Below are 18,577 nucleotides of genomic sequence, written 5' to 3'. Positions count from 1 at the left end.
ATGTCTTCATGGCGTCATCCTTATACTTCTCGTTCGCGAATCAATATTCGTTGGGTGGGGGTCTCCGTTTTCAATAGTACTGGTGCCTAGGTACAAGTTATCTTTGTGTCACACTCCAATTAAACCTGATTTACTTGGCTTTCCGGGAATTGGTGTCTTTGCATGTGGGTTGTGTGACCACGTGATTACGAGGTTCGCATCATTTGGTATCAGAGCTTGGCTCCATTAATCAGGTTATATCCTTCTGAAATTTTCGTTCTTGTTGTTTCCGCAAATATTCCTTAATGTCCAATTTCTTCTTCTCCTTGATTTTCCAGCATATAAAAAAAAATATTAGTTATTTTGTTTTGTTACAGTCCAAAATATATCAGTTGAAAAAAAAATACAAAAAAAGAAAAAAAAATCGTTCAAAAAGATGTTTATTGGTTTCTACCGTAGAAAACTTAACAAGGGCAAATTGGACCAAATCAACTCGGAATTAGCTCAAATTTGATACACTTATTACTGGGACCCTAATAGCATGAAATATTAATTTTGGGGTCAATTTGATATCATTCGATTTGGTTTTCAATTTTAGGTCTAATCACGTCTGATTCATATTGTTTTTGCGTCAGTATATCAAACCTTATCGTAACTTGCTCAAACTTCATATTCTGTCTATTTGGGTTGATATCGCACTATATATTAAAGTTTAGCTCAATTAGACATCATTTACTTTAGGTTCCAGATTCGGACTTGTCGTAAACGAGTCTGTTTTACGTCAAGTTTTGAAATTCGCTTTCTTTCTATTGTTTTCATTTTTTTTTGCTGCATATTTGGGTGTTGTTTCATCATATTTTGCATATTTTGTTTCTATTGTTATTCAAGTCTTCAGTTTCGTTTGTATTTCGGATAGATTCACTTGTTACTTGCGAGACTATCATCTCAGTTTTGTTTTTGCTTGTTTTCTGGTTTTTTTTGCTTCTTGAGTCATATATATATTTGGATTGCGCTGCCAAGTTAGTTTTATTTGGTGTTGGTTTCAGTTTTGCAAGAATCGCAAGGTGAGATGAGAGGTGTGAGCATGTGAGGATATTAAGAGTGTTTGAGCGAAACACGAGTGATGTGAGGATTTGTTTTTACCACTAACCAATTTTTACAGGTATTATCATGTCAGATCAAAATAACAAATCGCGTCCTCCTGATGTAAAACTTAAATTCCAAATGCAAGTCATGACGAAGATGATGGAAAGAATGAATTTCACGATGGGGAACGCGTGTGACAGACTTGAGAAGGTGGCAATACATGGTAACATGGCTAGAACATGTACCCAAGATGTGAGGAAGGTTGGTGCTGAATTGAAATCATACCATGGCAGTGGGGATGAAAGGCCAAAATGGGATGATTATGAGGATTTTGAGGAAGACGTTGATGATAATGGTGATGGTGGTTTTAAGGATGAGACCATAGGCTATCGGAAAGGTTTTTGGCAGCCTAGAAACCGAATGGATTTCATGTATTTTGATGAGTTGTTATGGCAAAAGAAAAGGAGGATTTAAAAGGAGAGGTGGTATCAAAGGGACAGAAATAAAGAGATTGGTGTTCTAAAAAAAGAATCCAAGAGTCTATCTCGTATTCTCGGGGAGATGAAGCAAGAACTTGATGTGTTAACGGCAGCAGTCAATGCACAGCAAGCTTCACAAAGAGAGGAGAAAAAATGTTGCAATGATAAAATATGAAAGAGAACGGGTGCTACTTTCATCCAAAGTTGTTGGCGATGATTGTTGGCAATAAAAGAATTCTAAAGGCTTTAAAATGAGGCTAAGGAATTGTCCATTCAACTTTTTGGTGATTCGAGGACGAATCATCTTAAAGAGAGAGGGAATGATACGATCCAGGCAAGGCCAAATTCGGATTTTGACGTAAAATTCGCAACTATCCAGTTTTACGGAAATAGTCATAATTCTCAATCCTACCGTTGGATCGGGCTGAAATTTTATGTGGAGGCTCCTGACATGTTTTCTTACCTTGGGTTAAAATATCATGTCAATCGGAGTTCGGCAAGGCATCCAAACATGGGTCAACAGAGGTTGTACGGGTTTTGTTATTTACTTCCTTTTGACTTGTGGACTTCCTATTTGGCTAGGATTCTTTTTCTAAAAGGATACGGCAACTTATTTTGGGAATCTCCTAATTCTACAAAGATCTTTAATGGGTTGCAACATAGTTTCCAAGTGTAGCAAGGATTTATAAATGTTTCAAAATCATTTTCTTACAAGGATTCCTTATTCATCCTAGCTACAAAAAGGAAAGAAGATTTCAGAACTAATTCTACCTTCAGATTTGATTCTCCTAGCTTATATAAGACTTCTAAAGGGCTACAAATCTGATCCTATCATATTTAGGATATTAAATTCAGATTTATTTATTTTATTGTTATTTTCTTTCTAGTTTAGGGTTTATTTATATTATTTGGGTTTAATTGTAAGTGGGCATCATATAAGTCCACATAAGGGCTCCATTAGGGTTTATTTTAGTTTGCAGTCACTATAAATAAGGGCATAACCAAACATGTAAGAGAGACAATTCAGATTAATAAAAACTTCTTGTTTGCCGCACTTTGTGTATGTGTGTTGGTGAGATAATCTTTCTTTCATGGTTCTCTAAAGAACTGAAAAACGACTTATCGAAGAACAAATGTCTTCGTGGCATCATATTTATACTTCTCGTTCGCGAATCAATATTCGTTGGGTGGGGGTCTCCGTTTTCAATAGTGCTGGTGCCTAGGTACAAGTTATCTTTGTGTCACACTCCTATCAAACCTGATTTACTTGACTTTCCAAGAATAACATTAGGTTTGGCTGCGGAGACAGACCCAATTGGTTGCAAAGATAGACCCAATGCTATTGGGTTTAGCTCGGCAATAAAAGACGATGCTTTTAAGTTTATCTCCGCGGTAAGACCCAATGCTATTGGTTCAAGTTGGGGTGGACATAGAAGAAGTGCTTGAAGCGGTGGTTAGGTGTGTGTTTGGTTTGGTGGAAGATAGTAAGCGGCGGGCTTTGAAAGTTTCAACTATATGGTTATAATGTTAGAGTTTTAATATTTAGGCTTTCTCCTAAAGTAAAGGAATTTCTTTAACTTTATTTTTTTTCTTTTAAGATATTTCCAATTTTATTTTTTTTAGGATATTATATCTCGCTCGACAGCCGACCCAATACTTTTGAGTCTAGCTGGGCCGCCAGACCCAAGACTCTTAAAATATTCTCTATACTCTTCATATTTGTTTTACATTTGATGAAGAGTATAGAGTTTTGCTTTTGAGTCTAGCGGAGCGCAGACCAATATGCTAGTTGATATTGATAATGCATTTGATTTCAACCCTGTGAAAGATATAATAGATAATGCACTTCAATTTAATGTAACAATGATTCACTAACTCTAAGCTCTCTCTCTCTCTCTCTCTCTCTCACACACACACACACCCTTCCTTGTATTAAACATAAAAAGGACATTTATGGCATTTAAGTTATTTTTTTAATCTTGCATCATACTATATGTCGTATGTATGCGGTGTCATGATGATCATCTTACCAAGTAGGAATAGTCAAGAATAGCATGGGAGGAAAGGACAGAATTCTTGATTTTTATCAGTAAAAAAAAAAAAGGAGTTGCCAATAAGTATTTTAATCACTAGAAACCCTAATTAGTCTCAAAGTTCGAATAACAAACTGATTGCATAAAAAAAAGGTATTAGCACTTCTAATACACCTTACCTAAAGTAAGCTGCATTATTTATTTACCTAATATAAACTAAAGAAATATTGTGTTTTATAACTATTTGTCTGTTTATGGTTGGAAAAAAAAATCATCCTCAGTAAGATGGTCTTTATCTTATTAGGTAAAAACCTAATTGGTCTAATGTCAATATAAAAAATAAAAATAAAATAAAATATTTTTTATTTAATATCAGGAATATGTCTTTCGTATAAGTTTATAATCTCATATATTAAATAAAAATTATTTTGGTATTTTTGAAACGTATACCAAAATCCTTTGAAATTTTACAAACTTGTTAAAAAATCTATGCAAAAACAAAACCAATGTAAAAAAACATAAAAACTAAAAACTTCTTGAACAAAACGGATGAAACACAAAAAAGAAAATGAAAAACATAAAGAACACCCAACATGAACCCGAATGAACCTAAAAATGTGGTCTCAAATTCAGACCAAATTTGATCAAAACAAAAGCATATGCATGTTGAAAATTATGAAAGGATAAATAATCTATCACCCATTCACTTTAATTATCATGGAATTCTTATGATTTTTTCAAAATGGGTCTCGATTCAAAAACCAAAACCTTAGGATGAAAAACCATTTATAACATGTTATTGATAACAATAAAAACTAGATTGTTTACTAATCATGCATAAGAGAGACATTTGTGCTTAGAAATGAAACAAAAAAAATTATAATCATGTAGTTAAGGCAATGTTCTTGGGAAGAACATGAAGAACTCCTTAAGCCAAACCTAGTATATAGACAAAACAAGGGCATAAACATGTTGAGAATCATGCAATGATCAATAATCTAGCATCTATTTACTTTTATTATTAATGAATCAACATTATTTGACCATAATAGATTTCGATACCAAAACAAAAACCTGGGATTAAAACTCATTAAAACATGTTATTAATGCAAATAAACTATAGATTATTGACTAAACAAGTCCAAAGAAGTGTCTAGTGCCAAGCAATAGATTAAAACTGATTCAAATCAAGGGTCTAAGTTAATGTTCTTTGAAAGAACATTAAGAATATTGCCCAAAACCCAATAAAAAAATATCAACAAAGCAACCACTTTCAAGCCCATAAATGAACACTTTTGGCTTCTAAAACATGTTTTCTTCATCCTAATAAGTCACACAACATACTCAAATATGTTTGAATCTAAAACATCAAAAAAAACATCAAAACATCAAAATCAAACTTGAGGTACCGAATCCAAAAAACCAACTTAAAACAGCCTATATGTTCATGCAACATGGATTCATAATTGACTTTTTGAACCCATTCTGTGCATGAACAGGCCTAAAAAAACCCAGGGTAAACACCATTACATTAGCATGCATAACGTAAGTTAAACACAAACTAAAACAATATTATATATCAAAACAGACTTAAAACAATAACTTTATATATCAAAAACATTAAAAAAAAAAAAACCTTGAAAATAAAATCATTAAAAAAAACACACAACAACAAAGACGTAAATACAATTGCTCGTTGAGCATTCAAACATCTTTTCTATGCTTATAAACATAAATATGAAGCAAAACAAGTTAAATAACAACAAAAGCATATCATAAAGGGCCTACTTTTGGATTTACATGGTATGCTTAGAACAACCTCTCTTTTTGATTTTTTTGAAAAGTTTTACCCCTTACAAGCTTACAAGGCTTAAGAAAACTTGTTTTTTTACACTTGGATCTCTAACTTTATATTTCTCACTACTATTACTCTTCTTCTTTTTTCTTATCTTTTCTTCTCTTTTTTTCTGTTTTTTTTTTAACATGCTTGGAAGGGTATTTATAGGTTTTTAAGAGGTCTTAAATCCATTTTCTGACCACTTAATTTTGAGAGGAGTGTTGTGAAACCTTAAGGACCTATTGAGGAGCCTTTGTGTGCGAACACATGAAAACCAAATTAATTTTTGCAAGATAGTTGTACTGTTGGAGCTAAATAAGTAACTTACTTTCGAGGCTTTATCGAAATAATTATGATGTCATTATCACCTGAGACCAACTAAAGTTTATAGAGGGAATACATACATTTAATTTAAATCCAACCTTACTTATTTTTGAGGTCTGTAGCTAAACATTCATGCATTTAAAGTTGCCAACTTAATCAACCAACACTGTCAAAGTTGTCTGGGTTGCCTACTTTTAAGACCTCGTCAAAGCAGTTATGACATCATCATCACCTGAGACCATTTGAAGTTGGTAGAAGGGATATACACCTCTCATTGAAATCCAATCTTGCTTAATTTGAAGGTATGTAGCTCCATATTCATGTGTTTGAAGTTGCTAACCTAATCAACTCTTAAGTCTACATATTGAGTGAGGGTTGATTAAAGACAAGATATTAGGGACTTCCATGGCAAAATCAGGATGTAAACGTCTAATTTCATGGAAATAGTGTTGTAGAGGGGATGTTCTTCTTTCATTTAAAAAAAAAAAAAAAAAAAACTTCATGCCATTTGAAAGGTTCCAGGCTTCCAACCTTATCATTATAAACTGCCAATGAAGAAAATCAAGAAAGGCTAAATGACAAATTGTCTGGGTTAAAATCCTAGAAATTAGGGTTTTTAATTTAGGATTTGGCAAAGTTTTAATTTAATCCATATTTTTCTAATTATGGCACACACACCTTTAATTTCCAGCCCCTAAGTTGGCTGACTTTTTACTTTTGGTCTTTGGTTTTGAATTTATGTATTTTGACCATTAATTGACCACCAAACTTCTAATTTTTTTTAATTTAACCCCTAACTTGGCCAATTTCAACCTCTATATTCACGTGTCTTTTCTAATTTAATTCTTGATTTTAGATTTCTTCAATCAAGTCTGTAATTACCCATCAAATTTCAATATTTATCCAATTTAGCCTTTGATTTGACTAAATTAACTCGTAAAAATTTCAATTCGACCTCTAGACTTTAATTTCTTTTAATTAAAGTCTAAATTTATTTTGAAAATCAATTTTTCTTACAATTAAACCTTCAATAAATTCAAATAAACCTTAAAAAAAAATTAATGGAATCCTTAAACATCTAATTTAAAATTTTTCTCCTTAAATTAAATTTCCGTTGCCAATAGGGCCTTTATCAGTCATAAAATACACTGTTAAATTTTTCAATATGATATATTTGATTTGCCTCAACTTGTTTCCAACGATTTTTTGGGCATTCTGGTATACTTTTCTCGATTATATATATATATATATATATATATATATATATATATATATATATATTCTTCCAACATTTTTTGATTTTTTGTATTTTCTCTTCTTTTTCTTTTTCTTTTTTTTGTTTATATAGGGCTCCAAAATGGGTAACAATAGATGTCCTCTATTTATAATACTTATGGAGCAAAAACTTGTCAAGAGTTTTGTGTAATAAGTTTGTAAAGATAAACAAATTGTTCTTCAAAACTAATTTTCTCAAAGCTTTTAGTTCAGTTGATCTGAAACTTTGTCTTTGCAACAATCCTTTTTAACTAGAATTATGATCAAATTGTTTACAGCTTGGTTAACCTGAAATACCAATCTGACAATTCTCTTTAGCCAGAACCTTGATCCTTAATACCTCCTGATTACAAGGTTTAAAAACTTTATGCAACCTGATTACATGGTTGAAAATCTTGGTGTTTTTTTTTTATTGCAAGGTGAATTTGAAATTCCACATCTCAGTGGTTCCCTTAGAACAAAACATTTCATATTATAGCTCAGTTAACCAAAAATCCTAACCTAGCAATTTACTTTAACTAGAATAAAAAGTTGTCTACAACTCAATTAATCTAAAATTTCAATCTAGTGATTCCCTTTAACTAGAATCAAAATCTTTGTCTATAGCTTGGTTAACTTGAAATTCCAATATGGTGATTTTCTTTAATCAAAACCAGTGGTTCCCTTAGAATAAAACATTTCATGTTATAGCTTAGTTAACTTGAAATCCTAACCTATCGATTTACTTTGACTAGAATAAAAAGTTGTCACAACTCAATTAATCTAAAATTTCAATCTAGTAATTTCCTTTAACCAGAATTAAAATCTTTGTCTACAGCTTGGTTAACTTGAAATTCCAATATGATGATTTTCTTTAACTATAACCAAAATTTATCTACAACTCGATTAACCTGAAATTTCAATTTGGCGATTTCCTTTAACTATAACCAAAATTTGTCTATAGCTCGATTAATATGAAATTTCAATTCGGCAATTCCTTTTAATCATAACCAAAATCTCTATCTACAGCTCAGTTAACCTGAAATTCCAATCTGGTGATTCTGTTTAACCAAAACATTTCTATAGTTTGGTTGACGTGAAATTCCAATATGATGATTTCCTTTAATCAAAACCAAAATCTATCTACATCTCAATTAACCTAAAATCCCAATCTGACGATTCCTTTTAACTAGAACCTTGGTCTTTGTTTTCAGTTTAGTTAATTTAAAATCTCAATCTGACGATTCTCTTTAACTATAACTAAAATTTGGTAATTCAATGGGAGCTTTCCTAAAGACTCGTTTTTATTAGTATTTTGAATTGTCTGAGTTCGATTTCAAGAATGTTCTTTTATAAAAATAAAAAATTATGCAATGTTTTGGGTTTAAATGCATGCTTTCTTACCTGGTTTAGAACACATAGGTTACACCATTTCTTTGGTTTTATATGAACTCCTTTTTCTAGTATGAGCTCGTTTATGTTTTCAAATTTGTATGCCTGAGTTAGGATCTATTTTTTGTGTTGCCCCTTTTATCCACTATATTTTTAGGAAGAAGTCTCCACCTTTTGTTTTTTGTGGAGCCCTTTTTTACTCCACTAAATATATAATTTGACACTGCTTTCTATTATGTTCATGTCAATGTTTTAATTGCCTTTTCCGTTTTAAGGGTTTTTTTTTAATTTTATTTTAGCACATATATATTTTTCAAGAAGAAAAACTTCAAAAGACTTGGTTTTATTTATGAAACTAAAACTTTCAACGTATGCATCAAAACAGTTCCTTAAGCAATTTCTATTGAGGGTTTTATCAAATTTCAGAATGTGGTTTTTGTTTAGGTCAAGCTTTTACCAGAGGTGACCTTCTATTTTAGTTTTTCAAGAAGGTTTCAAGTGTTTATTTGAAGAAATCTGTATAGAATAAACGTTTTTGTTCATGTTAGAATTTACATTTTTTTTTTACATGAATAAAATTTGTTTGCCATTTATTGATCACTTCGCGTGAACTATAAGATCATTGTTTATCAATCTGGGATGTGTATGCTTGATTAGAAAGGGCTTCTAAAGGCATATAATACAGAATATAGCTATGGGCTATGAAAAAGACTGATGTTTTTTAGGCTCAAGAAGAGTTTAAAATTTTAAAAGACTCAATATCACTTTGCTTCTGCCTCTTTTCCTTCGTAAAGTCATCATATGGACTTTGTTTGGGTAGACTCTCTTTCTTAATGAAAAGTCTTGCTTAGGGACCTTTCCTTTAGTCTTAGAGCATTATCAAACCATTATTTTATTTTTCTCTTGATATGATTGTTTCTCATTTCAAACACACATTGTTAGTATTGATAAACTTTGTCCTTTTATGAAAAAACTTACAAGTGAATACCAACCATTTATCTATGCAATTCATAATGCTTTTTAGAGGCAGGTTTTATCTCAAGGTTAGCTTTGGTTTGTCTAATTTGGTCACCTTTTAATCTAGAATTGCTTAAATCTCATCTTGAATATGTTAATGATTCATTCCTTGCAATCAAGCATAAAACCAATTCTTTTCAAGATTTTTATTTTGAAAAAGGGTTTCAAATGCTGTGAGGTCATATAATTTTTAAAGAGAGGTTCTTTACACTAAGAATTCATAGTCAAACTTCATTTTATTGACTTAGAAAGAAAACTAGATACATCAGGCATAATATCTTTTTTCAGAATTAAAATTTACAAGTTTAACTAGATCTTCTTAATCTATTCTAAACAATCTTAGAGCTCCTTATAAGAAATTCTTCTTCACTACATAAGAACCCTCGTAGTTTGCTACCTATTGACCTGGTCTTTTCCTAGTAAAGGCAATATTTTCTTCAGAACTAGATCTCCTTCCTAGAACACCCAAGGTCGAACTTTCTTGTCATATGCCTTAGTCATTCTTTTCTGGTAAAGTTGTGATGACAAATCATAGCTACTCTTATATCACTGATCAGGTTTAGTTGTTCATGTCTAACCTTAAACCATTCAGCCTCTTCTAGCTCAGGATCTATCAATACTCCCAACGAAGGAATTTGCACTTCCAAAGACATCACAACCTCCATTCCATATGCTAAAGAATACGGGATAGCTCCCGTTGAAGTTATGACTACAGTATGATATGCGTGTGAAGGAAAAATGACAACATCTTAAGCTAATCTTTGTAAGTACTCATCATTTTTTTTTAAATAATCTTTATGACATTCTTATTAGCAGCTTTTACATTACCGTTCATCTTCGACCTGTACGATGAGGAATTAGAATGCTTGATTTTCTATTTGGTACAGTGCACCATTATTATCTTGCCATTGAAGTTTTGTGTATTATCGGTCACTATCTTTTCCAATGGATCATATCGATAGATCAAGTCTTTTTTCTATAAATCTTTTCATCACCTTTTGTGTTACATGAGTATATGAATTGACTTTTACGTATTTTGTAAAGTAGTCAATAACCACAAGGATAAACTTATGCTCATTGGTGGCTTTTGAGTTAGCAAACTCAATCACATTAATTCTTCACATCACAAATAGGCATGGAGATGTTAGATTAAATTACGGAGCAAAAACACAAATATATTTATATTTTTACAAATTAAAAAATAGAAACCAAGCAATGGAAAATATTACTTAAGTAAATTTGCATAAATTTATAAAATCTAATTTTATGCTTAATGGAGTATGTGTAAGTTATAATTTGTAATCAAATTAAACATCATAAAGCAAATAAATTTAATTAATACATAATAGTATTAGTATGAGTAAAACCACATAAATCCCAATAATTATAAAAATAAACACCGGAGATGGTCAAGAATTCAGCCAGTTCTTGCTTGAGATTGATGATTAGTACTTAAAAGTGCATGTTTATCAAGGTTTTATATCATCATTTTGCACTTGAAGTATCAATAACTCCTTAACTAAAGCATGTTTTATAATAACAAGTTTGATGTTATAAGATACCTTAATTTATGGTAAATGCTCATTTTAAATGCAGGACTATCACATAAATAAAAGGATTGATTGATGAGTTTAAGCATTGAAAGTTAAAGGACAAAGAGATGGCCAAACTTAGAAAAGAGATGTCGGTGCAGTCCAAACCGGAACATTGATCGGTAATTGGATCATATCTGGAGCTCTAGATTTCGGATTTAGGTCCACTTTATATGGATGGAAAGGTAAGACAAAAGCCTACAACTTTCATGAGGAGCCCAAGATTTGAAAAGGTCGTTTTGAAGTCCAAATTGAAGGAACAACGAAGAAGTCCGAAGCTGTCCTGCAGCCCAAACACTATTTAGTGTTCAGCCCATATCTTGAGTTCTAGAAGTCCAAATGACCTCATCTTTTTTTTGTTGGAAAGCTGAGACAATTTCCTAGAACATTCTTGAGGATTCTGGGCAAATTATGATGTTAGCAATGACGTCTTGATCAGACAAGAAGATAAGGATTGTTATCTAGTCAAGATGTGGCCACCCACTCATCAATTAGTCAACAAATCAATAGTTCCAAATTTTGGCCTATAAAAGGAGGCACTTACCATGTATTGAGGCATCTTGGTTTCCAGATCAAGATCATGCTCTTGCTTTCTCTCTTTGTATTGCTTATGTTTTTCTTTCATTAATATCAAGATTATGCACTTCATTTCCTTTCTTTTTACTTAGTTAACTTCTTTCTCATTTATGTTCTTATCTTGTCTATTTATGTTTCTTTCTTTCATTATGTTTAGCTAAGTTAATTATGTCAAGGTGAAAAGGGTACACTAATGGTGTAAGAATAAGTATAATATAAACTTAACATGGACCTTAACGTTGGATACTAACATGTTTTATATTTGTTATCTTGTTCACTTTTAATACTTTGCTTGTTAAATGATTAATCTAGATTTATGTTGTATAACACTTGGTACAACAAATACTTGGTACTTTCATAGCCCATACTGTATGGTATAACCGACACCTGAGCTATGAAAGGGACTTGATTTGTTGTTAACATAAGTTATAATCATGAATGCCTGCCAACATTTACAAGTATTAGCTTTATTCGAATAAGATAACTAATGTAATCATGTTAACAATTTATAATCTGATTGGAACCTCCTTTATGTGTGGTTTCCAATTGAGTAATAAGAGTTTATATTATACTTGTTTGAAGTACCATTAGTGGATCCTCTAACCTTGACATTCGTTTTTATCATTGGTTAATCCTTACATTAATCTTCCAACTCAAAGTTCTCATTAATTTCTTCATCTTCTTCTATTACTACTACTACTACTACTATTGTTATTATCATTATTGTTATTGTTGTTATTTACATTCTGTAATATATCCCTTTGATCTTTTCATAAACTCAGTATATAGGCTGGAAACCTGTGACCCGGTCTTTTGGATCATTCTCATGTGTAACAACGCCACGTACTGAGTATTGTAATTGTTATTGTTATTATTATTGTTGTTGTTGTTGCTTTGTTATTTATAATTTATACAATTAACCTCTCTGTGGTTCGACCCCGGTCTTGCCGGGTTATTTATTACTTCGACACTCCTGCACTTGGGAAAAGACATCAAGCTTTTGATCGTGTCAAGTTTTTGGCGCCGTTGCCGGGGAGGTAAATTCTTGTATAAATTATAATATTTAATTTATTTTCTCTTTTCACTTTTCATTTTATCTATTTTTGTTTCCTTTGTTTTGTTTTGTTTCTTTTTCTTCTATTTTCTTTTCTTGCTTTTATTCTCTTCTTACACGTGCATGAGAGTTTGGTCACGTACATTAAGTGGTAGACTTTGTAGGGTATCCTCATCATTTTCAGAAAATATGGCCGAAGAAGATAATCAATCACTTCATAATGAGAATAATGAGAATAACCGTATGAGAACACTTAGAGACCACATGAATCCCACAAGAACAAGTGCACCCTCATGCATAGTTTTCCCTCCTGATGCATCTCATTTTAATTTTAAGCCAGGCATTATTCAACTTTTACCATCTTTTCATGGCTTAGACTTAGAAAATCCATACTTGCATTTAAGGGAATTTGAGGAGGTCTGTAATACCTATAATGACTCAAATTGTAGCATGAACACCATTCGATTAAAGCTTTTTCCTTTTTCATTAAAAGATAAAGCTAAAACATGGCTACAAAATTTGAGACCAGGATCCATTCGTGCTTGGGATGATATGCAACAACAATTTTTAAAGAAGTTTTTTCCATCTCACAGAACAAACTCTTTCAAAAGACAAATCATCACTTTCACTCAAAAGCCAGGAGAAACATTTTACCAATGTTGGGATAGGTATCGAGATTTGCTTAATACTTGCCCTCATCATGGTTTTGAAACATGGAGATTGGTTTCACATTTTTATGAGGGTTTAACACCTAGAGATAGGCAAATGGTTGAATTGATGTGCAATGGAACTTTTGAAGATAAAGACCCTAATGAAGCAATGGAGTATCTAGACTTGCTAGCTGAAAATGCTCAAAATTGGGACACCACAGGTACTTATGAGGCACCAAGTAAAACTCAACCTCATACATCTAGTGGAGGTATGCACAACCTTAGGGAAGATCATGACCTCCAAGCCAAGTTTGCATCTTTAGCTAGAAAAGTCGAGGCACTAGAATTAAAAAAGAGTGGTCAATTAAAATCTGTTTCGAGACATTGTGTGTCAAATCTGTGAAACAAATGAGCATGCAACCAATGATTGTCCAACTTTGCCTTCTTTCAAGGAATGCCTCCATGAACAAGCCCATGCTTTAAACAGTTTCCAAAGACCCAACCATAACCCATACTCACAAACATATAACCCTGGTTGGAGAAATCACCCAAATTTTAGTTGGAAGAGTGATAGCAACAATGCACAAACTTCACATCCACCGTTTCAAGCACACCATAATTTCCAAAATTCTCATGGATATGCACCTCCTTATGCTCCACCTCCTAGAAGAAATTTTGAGGAAACATTGCATGCATTCATTGAAAAGCAGGAGACAATCAACACTCAACTTGCTCAAAGCATGACCGATTTTAAAGATGCTCTTGCAAAATTAACATCTGCTCTCAGTTTCCAAGAGAAAGGTAAGTTTCCTTCTCAACCACAGCAAAATCCAAAGGGGCAATACAATGCAAATGCAAGTAGTTCTGGAAGCCAACACATGGATCAAGTCAAATCAGTCATCACTCTTCGTAGTGGTAAGGTTATTGAAAAACCTATTCTTGAACCTTGTGAGAAAGATGATGAGTCTATCTCTGAGGGTAAGGAAGGGGTTGAACCTGAACATTGCAAAGAAAAGGCTGATTCCCCGCCAGCACTTCCATTTCCTCATGCCATGACCAAACAAAGGAAAGTCAATCACAACTCTGAAATCTTTGAAATTTTCAAACAGGTAAGGATCAATATACCTTTGTTGGATGCTATTAAACAGGTTCCTTCCTATGCTAAATTTTTGAAAGATCTGTGCACTGTGAAGAGAAAATTGAATGTGAAAAAGAAAGCATTTTTAGCCGAACAAGTAAGTGCCATTCTTCAGAACAATAATGCTTTGAAATATAAAGACCCTGGTTGTCCTACAATTTCTTGCTTTATTGGAGAACATAAAATTGAAAGAGCCTTACTTGATCTTGGAGCTAGTGTGAATTTACTTCCATATTCAGTTTTTCAAAGTCTCAATCTAGGTGAGTTAAAACCAACTTCTGTAACTCTTTTACTCGCCGATAGATCTGTAAAAGTGCCTAGAGGAATAATTGAAGATGTGTTAGTACAAGTCGATAAATTCATTTATCCTGTGGATTTTATTGTCTTGGACACACAACCTGTTGAAGCATGTAATTCATTTCCTATTATTTTAGGACGTCCATTTCTTGCAACTTCTAATGCATTGATTAATTGTAGGAATGGACTCATGAAGTTATCTTTTGGAAACATGACATTAGAGATGAATATTTTCAACGTTTGCAAGCAGCCTGGAGATGATAATGATTTACAAGAAGTAGATCATATTGAAGAATTAGTTCATGATCAACTTGAATCTACTTTGAGTAAAATTGAGTTGGATGAATATGAAGATTTGCAAATGATTTATTCTCAGGAAGAAATCACGGATGAAAAAGGCACCGAAAATATTGATGCCGATCTTTTGTCAAGAGTGACAACAGATTTGATATCTGACATCACACCAATCGATGATTACTTTCCTGAAGAATCCTTACTTTCTCTCAGTTCAATGCCTTGGTTTGCTAAAAATATCAATTTTCTTGCAACAGGAGATTTGCCAGCTCACTGGAGTACCGAAGACAAAGGAAAGTTTTTGAACGAAGTGAAGAACTTTTACTTAGATGACCCTTACTTATTCAAAAATTGTCCTGATCAAATATTTCAAAAATGCATTCCCGACAATGAGGTAAGTAATGTCATTAAACTTTGTCATTCTGAAGCATGTGGGAGTCAATTCTCATCAAGAGAGACGACTGCAAAAATCTTACAAAATGGATTTTATTGGCCCACCATGTTCAAGGACACACATGCATTCTGCAAAACTTGTGAAAATTGTCAAAAAGTTGATACTAGTCAAAAAGTTTTGCTTTATAATTCTCAACTCCATTTATTTCCTGAAAAACTAAGATCAAGATGGAGCGGTCCATTTATTTTGAAACATGTGTATCCTTATGGGGCCCTTGATATTGAGAATCCAAAGAATGACAATGTTTTGAAGGTAAATGAACATCGTTTAAAAGCTTACTTTGATGAGTTTCCTAGTGAAAATGAATCCATTGGTTTGAATAATCTTATTGATAAAGGTTGATTATTTTGTTTTTCTCACATTTTTTTGTTGCTTTTTAGTGTGACTTTTGTTTTGCTAGTCTCTCTTTCACCCCGGTCAAATGGCGGATAACGGTACTCCGTGACTTAAGTCGGTTCTTTCAGTTTCCCAAATAACTGATATCTGTATATGTTTGTATAATTCTTAACTCTTTTTCTTCCTTCTTTGAATCGCTTCTCTAATTCTCTTTTGCAAATGGACACCACTCTTGAAAAGTTGAAAAGGTATTTTCCCGCTTTGCCTCCACATGCGATTAATAAAATTTACCGTGCTAGGTGTGCAAGATTGAGGTTGTTAATGAATCATGGAATTCCTGAAGATATCCGCTGGCTAATTGAAGCAAAGGTCCGATTATCAGGTGAGTCCTCCAATTCTTTCATTTCACACATGCCTGGAACAGGTAAAAGCACTTTTGCAAAGAAACGTCGTGCAAAACGACTGAAAGTCTGTCACAGATGTGCCAGATGGACTTGTAATGCGACATGTCGTTCTTTAGGAATGGTATCTGTAAACCGTGAAGATAAGATACAATTCATTAAGGATGGCCTGAGTAAGGGGTCTTTAGATAATCTTTTGTTGACCCTTGAGACGCATCCTAGTGGAGATGTACATCGTGTAATTCATGATTTATGGCCACAATTCCATAAAGAACATGATCGACTTAGTCTTGGGAATCTGACTAAAAAAACCCTGTTTGCCAGTTTTTAAGAAAAACTGGATGGGAAGCCTATCCCCGACCCATAGAGGGCGTTTAAGCCGTTTCTTGGACGTAAAACCAAGGGAAGATGTGAGCCACAATCACAACTACCTGTACATACATGCTTTTTTCAAAATAAATAATTAATAAAGAGAGAGAGAGTTTGTGAGACTACAGCTGGCCTACATATAGGTGGTATGATTGCATTTTCACTTTTTCATCTATAAATTCTTCTCTTCCTTCCCTTCATTTCTACTCATCCCATATATTCATCAAATATAGAAGTGTGTAGAAATGGCAGGTTCCTCAAGTCATCATATAAGAAATATTTGTGTTTTCGGTGGATCCAGTTCTGGGAAAGAAAAAGAGTTTTTAGAATCAGCAAATCATCTTGGCCGGTACTAGCTGAGAGAAAGATTCATTTAGTGTATGGGGAGGTAGCCTTGGGTTAATGGGAGGTGTGTCAATGGCTGCATTTTTAGGAGGCAGTCAAGTTTTGGGGGTTGTCCCCAAAGCTTTAGCAAATGGGGACATCATTGGAAAAACAATTGGAGAAGAACTACAGGTCCCAACAATGTCTGACCGACTGAATACCATGTTTTAACCATGCTGATGCCTTCATTGCCTTACCAGGTGGTCTGGGCACATTGAAGAGATCTTTCATATTTCATCTTGGGCCCAACTGCACATTCACCATAAACCCATAGGTTTGTTAAATGTTAATGGTTTTTATGATAAGTTGCTGTCTTTCCTTGATCAAGCTGTGGAACAGGAATTTTCTAACATCTTCGGCACGACGAATCATAATCTCTGCTGCTGCTACTGCTGAACAATTGATTGACCAACTACAATCTTTCACCCCTGTCATTGATCCCTGCATGAGTCGTCTAGATTGGTCAACTAAGGAAAGCCGTAAAAAGCTTAGATTAGATTTGAGCCTTCATCTGTGAAACCTTGTGTCTTTTGGTTTTATTAATAGCATATTATTTTGTTTTGTTACTTCTTATGTTTGTTTAAGTGTGTTTCAGGTTTGTCATTGTTCGCTGTTTCAGGTGATGTCTTCTATACTCTATCTTTCTACCTTCGAACATTGAGGACAATGTCTCGTTTTGGTTGGGGGGAGAGGGTAGTAGTTTAAAAAAAAAAAAAAAAAAAAAAATACTAACTTGCTAACTGTTTTTGCTATTATTAAAAACCATTTGACAAAATTGTTATTAGGATGGCAGAGTATGGAATCAATTTTATTGACTCTAGAGACGCATCTTAGTAAGTTTCATTACCAAGGTCTATCATAATACTTCTTGAAATATTCAGGTTTACAAACTCTCACATTGTTATCACTTGATTCTGCTTTTATACTCATTTAACAAGTATTATTAAACCTTCATTTTCACACACACACTTTAACATATGATTGTGGGTTGCACATTGGATTATTACATTAATTATGTTCTTTTGTTGAAGGTAACAACTAAGGGAAAGGATAGTATATAATTTTTAAAAAAAAAAAAAAAAAAAAAAAAAAAAAAGATAGTATTGATGATAATAAAACGTGGATAAGTTTGGTTTCGTAGCCTCCATAACCTAAGCAATTAAGCCCGAAGGGGTGTTTTTAACACCTAATACCCTAAAGTCAACTGACTTGGGAGCTATTGGCCCAAAGCTCGTTACATGGGTTAAGGAGAAAAGCTTAAGGGAATCAAACATTGCACTATCTACGTATCAGTATCTGCAACCCGAGTTGTTAAGCTCGTAGAGGTGTCTCAACACCTAATGCCCTAAGACCAACTGGTCTGGGAGTCATTAGCCTAAAACTCGTTACACGGGTTAAAGATACATTGTGTTTTAAGTTGTATGTGTATATAAATAAAAAAGAAAAAAAGAAAAAAAAAAGAAGAAGAAGAAAAAAAAAATAATCCCAACCCAAGGAAGTTCACCTTAAACATTTGAACATAATATTGTTTTCTTCCAACAAAAGCCCCATCATCTATGTTTTCATTGAGCACACAAAAAGAAGGTTTATTAATATCTTGTTTACGAAGTATGAAGCAGGAATATAAATTT

The sequence above is a fragment of the Populus alba genome, chromosome 1 (genome assembly GCF_005239225.2).
Source record: "Populus alba chromosome 1, ASM523922v2, whole genome shotgun sequence".
NCBI classification, from domain to species: Eukaryota; Viridiplantae; Streptophyta; class Magnoliopsida; order Malpighiales; family Salicaceae; genus Populus; species Populus alba.
The sequence above is the reverse complement of the archived record's forward strand: the minus strand, read 5'-3'. Positions refer to the sequence as shown.